The following is a 12,529-nucleotide window of genomic DNA, read 5'->3' on the forward strand; positions in this document are numbered from 1 at the left end:
GTGCAGTCCTAAGTGACTAGCTTCCCAGAAATAACCCTCAACTAATTTGGAATGACAACAGGGATGTGCTAAAGGACAGTACCAGCTCTGGATATCCTGACTGTTACATATTCAGAAAATTTGCCAGCCAAGGACATGCTCACCAATATTAGAGAGAGAGAAATGAAGGAAGAGAAACATCGACACAAGAGAAAAACATTGATCAGTTGTCTCTACAGACGCCCAGACCTAGGACTGAACCAACAATCTAGGCATGCACCCCAAATGGGAATTGAACCTGAGACCTTTTGGCTTACAGGATGGTGCTCCAACCAACTGAGCCACACCAGCCAGGGCTGCAAACCACTTGTTAAACAATTGGTAGCTTAAAATCAGCCACAGTGGGAATATTTATATTGTGGTAATTGGCAAACAGTGTAAATTGTGGCATCCTTTGTTCTCCCAGAAAGCTGATTTACCAGCACACTATTTAACGAGAGTTGGATAAATACTCCAGCTTCTTCACCCTTCACTGGGACAGTTCTGAGGGGTGTGTCACATAGGGTCCTAGATAGGCACCAGTAGGATTGAGCCCCAGTTGCCCACATTGGCAACCTGCTCATTATTGCACCCTTGATTGGCCTTCCTCCCCTCCCTGTTTCAATCCCCCTTCCCTCACTGTGCTTCCTGGAACCACCTCTCTTATACCCCAAAATCCTTGGGTCAGGGTCATCTTTTGGAGGTACCCAAATTAAGACAGGCATGGAAGCCAGAAGGAACATGCATTGTGCATCAGGAGTAAGCAGGACAGTGATGATGGAGGGCTATTAAGCCATGCAGAGAATATTTAATTTAATTAAGGTGTCTCAAGCTTTTTAAAGAATTTAAGCAGGGAAAAGATGACAATATCAAGTTTTCATCTTAGGAAGTTTACTCAGGTGGCTGTGTGACAGATGGATGCAGAGGGAGCAAGACAGGAAGCAGGATGATGGTGGTGATGGTTGTGCAACAGTACAAGTGTACTTAATACCACTGAACTGTATACTTACAATAGTTAGAATAGTAAGCTTTATGTTTTGTGTATTTTAGGTCAGTGAGAAGATCCAGGGAAGAAATGATAAGGCAGTTGGACAAACACGGGAGGTGCCATGCACATAGAACACTATGGAGGTGTGCTCACCACAGAATTGCTTGTGGAGAACTCTGAGTACAGCCAACATTGTAGGAGCAGATACCAGAAGAGGAGGCTGGGAGAGAAATCCAGAGGGAGAGGAGAATGGGACACAAAAGAGGAGAGTGTCAAGAAAGCCAGGGTAAAATGTTTCTCTCCCTCTATTTCTCCCTCCCTTCCCATCTAAAAATAAATAAATAAAATCTTTAAAAAAAAAAAGAAAGAAAAAAATCAGTGAACTTGCTGAATTCCCTTATTAATTCTAATATTTGGACTGTAGGTTCTTTTGGGCTTTCTATGTGCACAGCCATATCATCTACAAATAATGACAGTTTCAATTCTCCCTTTCCAATCTGGGTGCTTTTTATTTCTTTTCTTGCTTTATAGCACTGGTTATGACTTCCAGGATAATAATGAATAGAAGAAATAATAGCAGGCATCCTTGTGTAGTTCCTGATCTCAGGGGGAGAGTGTTCAGCATTTGACTATTAAATATGTTTGTTGTAAGGTTTGTTTCATATATTTTTTATCATAAGGAATTTTCACTCTCTTCTAAGTTTGCTAAGCATTACCATGAAGAGGTACTGAATTGTATTTCTGGTTTCTCTGGGTTTCTCTGGGTTACTCAAACTGTAAAGTGTAAAATGACCTACTGCTTTGGCATTCGATATATCTGGGCTCACATTCCAGCCATACCATTTTCTAGCTATGACTTTAAACAATTTAATTAAGTTTCCCCATATGGAAAATGGAAATAATTATAGTAAATCCATTATAGGAACTTGAGGGGGTTTTTTGTAAACTCAAGAGCCCAAAAGCCTGGCTTTGAAGCAAGACTAGGCTGTAACGTCCAAAGTTGTTTTCAGATATTCTGCAAGGACTGATATTCCCAAGAACCTTTCCATCTCCTGCTCAAGATTTCCTGGAATATTTCTGATGATATATGGTGATGGATTTGAGCTCTTCCATCCATGTACTCACTCTTTGCCTCCCAAGACTTAGGGTACAAACATGAGAGTGGTTGGTCCACTGTGATAGCTAGTCTCCAAAGATGGCTCCGTGGCCCATGCCTCCTGATATTCATGTCCTTGTATAATCCCCTGCTTTTGAATCTGTGTGTTTGTGACTCTCTCAAAACTAAGTGAATTGGCAGAAATGGTATTGCATGATGTCCAAGGTTAGATCGGAAGAGGCTTTCTAGATTCTGTGTTGGTCTTTTGGAACACCCTCTCTATAAGACCCGATGTAAGAAGTACTACTACCCTAAGGCCACCATGCTGGAGGACACATATAAGAGACACATTCTCTAGTCCCAGCTGAGCCTTGCTTTCCAGCCATCCCCACCAAAGTGCTACACATGTGCCTGAAGCCAACTTGGACCAGACCAGCACATCTACCACCTGAGTACCACTAAGGGACCCCACATGGAACAGAAGAATCACTCATCCTAGACCTGCCTCAATTCCTTATCCACAAGATCATGAGATATAGTAACACAGTTGTTATTTTAAGCCACTAAGTTTTGGGGCTGTTCACTACACAACAGGTAACTCAAAGATCTACCTTATGGGTTTAGTCTTTAGTCATGGAAATGTGCTAAGCAAACCCATTGAGTGCTCAGACCTATGACATCCATCTTGTTTGACCCTATTCTAACCACTTGAGTTAACCAGATTAATAAGCAGTATTGAAGTACTGAGAAAACAATGAGAGAAGGAAGTCATTTCTTCTCTAAATTTCCTGCTCGCCTTCGTGCCTTGAGTCCTATTAACAAGAAGAGGCACAAACAGATTAATCCTCATAGCAACCTCCAACGTTGGTACCATGATGCCCAGTCATTTCTTAAGGAAACAAAGGCTCAGCCAGAATAACTATCTTGCCCAATATCACACAGCTAGTTAAATGGCAAGGTTTGGACTGAAGCCCAATAGTAGGAACTAAAAACCGAGCTTTTTTTTTTTTTTTTTTTTTTGTCTTGGTTGGGAACTCTGAGTTGGCAATCAAGGAAATCCATTCATCGTAGCACAAGGAACAGAAGGGACTTGATGAGAACACAGGAGCAAAAGTGCAGCCAGGCCTCCCCAGGGGGCAGGACCTGGACAGTGAACCCCCTTCAGGAACCCATCTCTGCCCTCTCTGGGGCTCCACGTTTCTGAAGGCACTCTGTTACTTATTGAACTTCTTTATTATTCTCTGCCTTTCTACAGACCGGGTTTCTCTGGCCTGGCATAGGCTGAACACAATAGCCCGGCAGTCAGGCAGGGCTGACTACATAATTTGCAGGACTCAGAACAAAATTAAAATGCAGGGCCCCAGCCAGGGAAGTCAGGGAAGTCAGGGAAGTCAGTCTCCCCTTCCCACATGCCCACTGCCTCAGCCCAGGGCAGTCAGTGGCCTCCAAGGGATCACAATCTCCATGCTGGGGCATACTCGGTGTGGATGCATGGTGCATGAGAGGCCCCTGCCAAGTGGTCAGCCACATGTGCTGTAGCCCTGCCAGTCCAGTAGGGAAGACTGCCACCTTGCCCCATTCCAAGATGTCATAAGGCATACCTGACCTTCCCAAACTTAGCAACCAGACCCCTGCCAGGGGCAGAAGGAAGCAGCAGTTCCAAGGCCAGGATGGTGTGTGAGAAGCCAGGAAGCGGGAAGTGGACATCTGTGAACCCATCTCAGGGAGGTAAGTTAGGAAATGGCAGGAGGTGTGTTGGTGCATGAGCTGAGGTTCCAAGGAGCTGGTGCATATTCCATTGTCCCATCATTCTTCACCTACCAAACATAAATTTAAAGATAGTATTATTCGGAATGTCAAGATGGCTACTATAGAGCATTAAATCCCAAACATGGAGCCCTAGAGCACAGGGCCATGTGACTGCACTAGTCAGATGTCATGGGGCCAGTCCAGCCCTGACTGGCCAGCTTTCTCTCTTCCCATCTCCCATTCCTCAGTGGGGGTAGGGTTAGGGCAGGCAGGAACAGAAGCAGCTCGGCCAGGGGCAGGCTCCACCTGTAGCTACAGAAACATAGAAGCTGCTGCCATCCCCACCCCCAGGGAGGAGGTGAAGACAGTTACTTCTCAGAGGACAGGGATGACCCCAAAAGATTTCTACTGACTCCTCTCCTACCACCTAGGAAGTATTTTCATACTGTCTGTCACATGAGACTATGAGTAGAGATGGTTGGTTGCCTACCCCAATAGCCAATCCCCCTTCCTTAGTAATTTGAGTCAGCAATGTACCTAGGCTAAAAGTAGCATTTCTCAGCCTCCCTTGTAGCAAGCTCTGGACTATGAGACGTAAGTGGAAATCATTGGGTGAGACTTATGAGAAATCTTTATAAAGGAGGCTGACTCAGCTAGAAAGGGGTGCCCCTTTTGCCCCTTGTCCTGCCCCTTCTTGTTACTTGAAGGATTTAAAGCAGTGGGTGGTATGAGCAGATGGAAGAGGTGAGATTGGCGAAGGTGGGTTCACTTGTTCTTTGAAGAGTCCTCAAGGATGTGAATTAAGGCAGTAGAATAAGGAAAAGTACAGAAGAGATGTTAAGGAGGTAATACTGACAGGATTAGATGATCCAGATCACATCCTGAACCTTCTGTATGCCAAGCAAAGTAGAATGTAAGCTCCAAGAGGGCAAGGACCATGTCTTTGGCTTACCATTGCATACCCAGCCCTAGCACAGTGCCCGGCACAAAGTGGATAATCCCTAAATGTTGTCCAATGAATGAATGAAGAATGAATGAAAACTGTTCCAGCAGTCCTGTGGGCCTTTGCTCCTAGTGGGAAACAGGCTGAAGGGGTCAGGAGCATCCATCCCTTAGGAGCTCCTTCTACCCAGGGGATGATTCCCAGGTATAGCTTCCCTTGCTTTGTGCCAACTTTGTATGTACTCCATCCCCACACTCAGATCCACGCTGGGGTTCTTTAGGGGAAGGAGGAAGGCCATAGGAATGCCACCCTGCATGGAGCTTTTCCTAACTCTGTCTCTGATGTGGCTCACAGGCTGAGTTAATACCACGACATCACTTCCTCCGCAGCGTAAGAAAAGAGGAAGAAACCTCGCTATGTGCAGCTCCTCTATCCCCAGGGAGAGCACAAAGCTGTTGGAAACAATAAAAGCAGCCTGTGTAAAGGGGAGACTTTTGTCTGTGCAGTCAGGGGTTGCTGCGCCTGCGACTTCCTGCAGGGACATTCGGCAGCTTTGCAGATAAATAAATGCTCACATTCAGAATGACCAGCCTAGAACACTTTTATGAGCCTTTTCTCCTCCCCAGGCTGTACAAAGATAATAAATCAAATTAGCATCTTGAACCTCCGGTGCAGCATCACTTGTCACCAGTCCCCCCTACACAAGGGGTATGTGAGTTTCGACACGGCTGTTTTCAGTTACCATCAGGCCATATCGAATACAGGCCTGAGGCCTCCTTGAAAATCATGATGCCTCTGTCCTGGGCTGGCCACAGGCCGAGGTCACAGGGTCCTGCTGGTCATTCCAGACCAGACTGTAAAAGAGGTGGCTAGAACCCAGTTTAAAGACTTATTTTAATTAATTAATTTATTTATTTTTAGAGAGAGGAGAAAGAGAAACATCGATGTGAGAAAGAAACATCCATAGGTTGCGTCTCATAAGTGCTCCACCCCAAGTGGGGACCGATCCCGCAATCCAAGCATGTGCCCTGACCAGGAATAGGACTAAACTGGCAACCTTTGGCCTTGTGGAATGAAGCCCAAACAACGGAGCCGCACAACTCAAGAGCTGAAACCCTAGCTTTATAATCAAGATTGGGTAGGTAGAACCCTGGCTGGTGTGGCTCAGTGGACTGAGTGTGGGCCTGTGAACTAAAGGGTCACCGGTTTGATCCCCAGTCAGGGCACATGCCTGGGTTGTGGGTCAGGTTCCTAGTAGGGGGTGTGGGAGAGACAGCCACACATTGATGTTTCTCTCTTCTTTTTCCCTCCTTTCCCCTCTCTCTAAAAATAAGATTTTTTTTTTTAAGATTGGGTGGGTTGTTACTTAAAGAGGAAAGAAATATCTTCATTTCTTGGTTAATAATTGTAAGAACATGAACAAAATAGACAACTGTCAGAAAGAGAGGAAAGAAGGGAAGGAGGGAGAGAGAGAGGGAGGGAGGGGGCAGAGAGAGGGAGGACAGACTATACCAATAATCAGAAACAGTTCCTCCTCTTCATTATGCCTAATATTGTGACTTACACCACAGAGGCATTCATTCAACAGATGTTGGGAGGAACCGAATTAGAAAGGAAAAAGTTTACTTTCAGGTAAACTGAAGTGAAATTTGTCATTTCAGATGGCTCAATTAGTGACTGAAAGGACAAATGATTAGGTTTGGAAAATGAAGGTGGGAAAAGATAACAATATGGTATAAAAGTGCATTCTGTTGGGTTATCTAAATGTACAAACATTGAGTTTTTTTACTGACTCCTCTCTTGAGGTCCTGGAAGGAGCAGGACAGCACCAGTGGCAGCTCTCCAAATCGCAAACGTGGTCCCACCGTTGGGCATCTGAGAGCTGTTGGTTAAGGTAGATGGCTGCCTTCTGAGAGATGTGACCTCACAGCCGGTGAGGGCTGCGACTCTGAAGCAAGCTGCATGGATGGTGGTGTTCCTTATGTGGTCAGTGAATTAAAAACTAGCCACTGAGCTACAAGCCACGCTCCCCACACCCCATCGCCACCCACCTGTGGAAGGCAAGCCAATGAGCCATGTCTGGTACACTCTTCTCTTCTTGCTACATGTTCAAAATCACTTCAAATGCAGTTCCAGGTTGCCTGACCCTGAACAGAAGCCTACAGGGAAGGAACAAGGTGTGTGTGTGTGTGGAGGCGGGGGTAGTGATGACTAAGACCAAGTAAAAACTGCTTTGGGTATGTGCCTCAGCAAGTTCAAGTGCTGCTGTGCTGATTGGCTGGGGGCAAGGGGGGAGTAGAGGTGGGAAGTTAATATGCATTTTGAATAGGCGTTTCCTGTTATCTGCAAACATTAAAAAAACAGCTAGAGATTTTATTAAGGTAAAACAATCCACTTAGAAGGAACAATTGTTGGGGCTGTTTTCTCTAAAACCACTTGTCATCAATGATTATGTCAATCATTTAATCAAATGCCCATTCATTTCACCTATATCTATTGAGTACCTACTATGTGCCAGCCACAATGCAACATGCAATATAGCCCTCAAGTGAACACTAAGCTTTGTAGAAGGGTCTGTACTGTGAATTCTGAGCACTATAAGCATGTTTAACCACCCTGGACTCTGGGAGATCTGGGTTCAAATTCCCACTAAGACTTAAGTGACTAAGTGATTTAACTAGCTAGGTGACTGAGCAAGTGATTTAACTGATCTTTCTCCCTGCCTCAGTTTCTTGACCTGAAAGTGAGAGGACTTGTGAAGTAGTCAGTACAGAGCACGGGAGTGGGAGCTACTATTATTTAATGCCATCCCTCCACTCCAGCCCAGCTTTCTCGGTGCCACAGTCCACAGCTTGGTGGTATTTCCGAGGCTGGCCAGGCCCTCTGTTGCTGGGCCATGACCCTGGAAATCAGACACTAGTCAAGGCGGCATCTGCGTGGGGCGGGGGGAGAGATTTCATTTTGAGCCTCGCTTTTCCCCAGGACCTCTGAGTATTCTAAAAACTGACTTCGGAGGACAGGAAGGAACGTGGAGTGGCTCTTCAGATCTGAGACACCCCCTCCCGGAGAAATCACTCCCTCCCCCTAGCCCAGCGCGGAGTGAAATCTTAGAAGCTGCTGCTGCCGGGTTTGAACGGAATGCGGGAGTCTGTGGAAGCTGGAGCTGGTCGGCCCGAAGGTCAGAGAGTTGTTTTGAGTTCTCGTACCCGGAAGGGGGTGGGCAGAGAAGAGAGGACGCCAGAGCCCGAGAGACCCCGCGTCAGAGCAGAAATTGTTTGAGCTCCGGAACAGGCAGCTCAGCGGAAGCCGCGACGGGGGCGGGTCACGTGCGGCGGTGGCGGCGCAGCTGGCGGGGGACCCGGGTTGGGACAAGGGCTGGGCCGGGCCAGGCCGGGCCGGGCGGGGTGGTGCGGGGCGGCGGCTTTCGCAGCCGAGGGTGGAACCGGCGTACTTGGGGCGCTGCTCACTCTCAGCAGCGAGGAGGCACTGGAGTTACGGAAGGGTTGGGGAGGAAGCCAGGGTGCTTAGAGCTCCGCGTGGTGCAGCACGGGCGAGATGGGGAATTGCTGGGGGTGGCGTGGGGATACAGAAACGAGCCCCTCAGGCCACAGCGGCGGTAGCGGGACCGAAGCGGAGACTGCGCGGGCGCCTGAACCCCGAGAATGGAGGCGCCGCTCTTGTAATTACTGGCCTTGTTTTCGTCTTGCACGCAAATCCCGGAACAACCGGAACCGCCATACCTGCCTGCGTCCCAGGGGCGTCCCATTATGCTTGGGGGAGACTGCATACCCTATGGCAGCTCCACGCGGGGATTGGCCGAAGCCGGTTCCAGGGAGGGCTGCCGAGATGGCTCCGCGGAGGGTGTGGACGGGAGCCCTGGTGCACACGACACACACCTCCCCCGGGAGGAAGGGCGAGGGAAGGTGCGGGCCACTTCTGGGGGCTGCCCGGGGATGTGGGGGCCGCAGAGCAGGAGAAGATATTGTAGAGAAACCATGGGCCCCACCTGGAAGACAGGAGTGACCTCGTGGCCGGGGGTGAGGAGTCTCACGCTTCCCAAAGGTGGCGCGCGCTACTCCATAATGAGAGGGAAAGGACGCAAACTTGGTCACCCGCCAGACCCCTTGAGGACGCATGACTTTGGTGTCCCTCAGAGTGGCCCGAATGCCCCCCATAGTCCACGGGTTTCAGGTCCGAGGTCTGGAAGAGGGGGGAATGTGGCCAGGCCTCGGACCGGAAACCCACCCTCGTTCCGCTCCGGCGCCACGCGGGGAAGGCGCGGAACAGTTGTCTCCCAAAGTTTCCCGCGCCCCCCCCAACCCTGTCGGGGAAGGGCAGCTCTTCCGGAGGTGGGGCGGGAGAATGGCCTAGGAAAGGGTAGTAGTGTTAGGTCCTTTTCCTGAGACTCTGGCGCAAGAGAGGGGCGCGCAGCGTGTTTGCGACTCCAGGGTGGTGGCGCTTGGCACGCTGCGACGTCTGCTCGGAGTCGCAGCAGCCTAAGCTGTGCAGAGTCTGGGACGACGCGAGACGCCATTTGCATCCCCCCTCCCCCTGCAGGTTGGCGGGGGCGGGGGTGTCGCCCGCCGCGGAAGCGTATTCCTGGCAGTGACACTGATTACATGCTGTGTCGGTACGTGCACAGAATTAGGGTGGGCCTTCATCTCTCCTGTACGCGTACACTTTCTGTTGGAAAAGTTGCGTGTTTCCCTCCACCACTCTCTCCGCACAGCTGCTGTCTCCCGGGCGGAATTAGGCGTGCACGTTTGCTCTCAACCGGAGGGAAAGAGGATCGTGCCAGCGCGGGGAGGCCGCTGCGCCTGGGCGGACAAAATCCAGCCCTGGCTTTGCGTCGAGCTGCCGAGCGCGGCGCTTTTGCGCGCCCGGCCAGCCGAGGCCTGGTTTCCATCTGCCCCTTTTGCCTCCTTGTTAAGTTCGCCGGGGAAAACCCAATGATCCGTGCAGAGCCCCTCGGAGGACAAGCACCCCTCCCCCCCGCGCCCAATTCTGACCGATGGAAAAAATGACAGTATAGGTCAGAGCAGGCTCCCCACTACTATTAATGTGGCCTCCTCCGTTCCCCGTGCTTGGGGAGGATGGGCGCCTCGCCAAGAAACCGCCGAAGGAGGAGCCACGAGGCGGCCTGCCCCTTCCTAGGCTAGAGAACGTGGATTCTTCGAGACATCAGACAAATGTGGTCAGACAACTGCCCATCTACATACAGGTTATCCATGTATCTTTCAAGCAAGATCATTTTTTTTTTAATCAAGTATACGTTGAGTCGGTTATGAATACTGTGAGAACTGGTGAAATCGATAGATGAGGACCTTGGTCTCTGCCTGGCATTCAACGTGTGTGCAGGAGATGCCGGGTGAACAGGATGCATCTTGGTACTACCGGTGTGTCCTAAGAAGGTGCAGTCCCCTTTTCCCTCTACCTTCCAGGACTTTTAACATTAACTCTAAAAGTCGGTTTATTTTACTTGTGGTTCCACTTTGGGGTTACTTACTCCTTGCAAACTCCTGCCTGGGGATTGTTTGTACTTTGTAGTAGTTGGTCCTGGTCTCTGGCTTTTGTAGTCCACGTTTTCCTCTCGGCTTTTTCTTTTCCTCCTTACATGCTGCTGGGTTCGGGGAGGCCTCCCCGACCCGTGTGCTGCCCCGCCATCCTCGGGGTCTCGCTGGTACACCACTCGGCCTCTGAGGAGGAAAATGTGAACTCTCCGGGTGGCGCTCGAGAACTGGAATTCTGACTTAGGGCTGCGGGCTTGTCCCGGAGGCTGCCCTGCGTCGTCTTGGGGGCCGGAGGCTGTGAAGGGGAAGTCCCGGAGGTGACCAGGGCTTCCGGAGCAAACCTGGAGGCGCCCGTGTCTTTGTTTTTTTTCGCGGGGCTGGCAGCCTGGCACGCACAGTTCCGATAAGGATCAACTGAGAGCGAGAGCGCACAGCCAGCACATTTCAGTGATTAGGCAAACGCCGGCAGCCACGTAAGGGAAAGGCCATTTGCGTCGTTTCTGAAAAGGAAAAAAGGCTGTCCCACCTAATGAATTATGAGTGACCTTGGGCAGGACAGGCCAGAAGTGAGTGGTGCCGAGGCCTCTTCAGGCCCCATTGCACAGGAGACCCCATTTCAAAGGAAATGGGAAGCTTTTTGAAATTAGAAATCTGATGTATTCTATTTACATAAATAGTGGTGCATTTGTGTGTCCCTAAAATGAGGCCCCCCAACAGCCCAGGGACTAGGCCTGCCACATGCAGGCCCCAGACCAGTGTTAAACTCTAGTCCCAGAGGATGTAGATTTCACTCCAAAAACTGATTTATATATAGGAGATGGCCTTGAGCGATCAAAAAGTGTGCCCAAGGCCTCAGGGAGAGTGTGGGTAATGGTGCCTGAGCGCTGGCAGGAGCTACCCATTAATCCAGTCTAAATGAGCACCATTAAAGCCCACGTTCCCTTCTACATCACTACCACACTGGCAGACCTTTAAGGAAAAGTCTAATGGAGACGGTGCACCCATTTTTCGTTAACTTTTTTTTTTTTTATGGGTGATAGTGCCCTTCCATCCTGCCCAAACTTGACTCCATATAGGCCTCCAAAAACTTAAACCTGGACGTTTTTCTTACCTTCTCCCCATCCAAACTCCGAACGACACATTGTACCACTGTATACCACTCTAGGCTCTTTATGTATTAACTCATCCTCAAAACAAACAACCCTATGAGTTAGACACTATTATTGTTGGCCTCATTTTACTGATGAAGACACTGAGGCCCAGACTGTTAAGCAGCTTGCCTAAAACTGCACAGCTTGGGATATGACAGGGTGAGGAGGGAAGTAGGGCTGTGTTACAGTTCCAGTGTTGTGTAGTGAAGGCAAGCTGTGTGGGAGTATTTGGAGAGGACTGCCTGGACCCGCCCCACCCCCACCCCCACCCCCACCTCCCGAAGTTAAAAATTTGGCCTTTATTTTGCAAAGGAAACTTACGGAGGATCGTACAGAAGAAGCACGTTATTGTGGCTCCGCAGCAGAGAAGGGGTCAGGGAAGGCAGTGCAAAGGCCTCTCGCCCCCACCTCACCGCATAGCATCCGGCGGTCACGTCCGCCGGAGGTGACTGGGGGCTGGAGACAGACGATTGCGGAGGAACTCCTTATCGACGAGTGTCAGTGGTCCCGGGAGGCGGAGCTAAACGGCCGCCTGCGAGAACAGCTGGGTCACACCGGTCCCTGGGCTCCGGATGCGCCCCCGGGCTCCTCTCGAAGAGCTGGCCGGACGCCCGGCGGCGCCTTCCGCAGCTGCGGGCACCTCTCGGCTGGAGCAACCAGCCCTGAGCACGGAGCCCCGCGGTGGGGGTACTGTAGGGGCCAGCTACTTAGCCCCAGTTGGGATCGCTGGTTCTTGGTTACTCATACAGGACAGACACACACACACACGGGTTCCTAGCGCACAGCCCGCCTTCGGGCGTTTCGGAAGCCTGAGGCGATTGTGCGCTGCGCGGCACTGGGAAAGAGTCAAGGTGGACAGCCCCACGCTGCCCTCCTGCTCCCCAGCGTCCCTTTGCAAGCTGGCACCCCTGAGGATTCCACTGCTTCTTCCCTTCAGGAAAGTGGCCTCGGCTGGCAGAGACCCATGAGCCCTGTGTTACTTGATGGCCTGGGTCAAAGGGGAGGGTCAGACTGTGGGGTCTGCTAGTATCTAGGTGGTGATAAATCGCCTCTCCCGCAAAGGCTGGCTGGGCC

This window comes from Desmodus rotundus, chromosome X (assembly GCF_022682495.2).
Source record: "Desmodus rotundus isolate HL8 chromosome X, HLdesRot8A.1, whole genome shotgun sequence".
NCBI classification, from domain to species: Eukaryota; Metazoa; Chordata; class Mammalia; order Chiroptera; family Phyllostomidae; genus Desmodus; species Desmodus rotundus.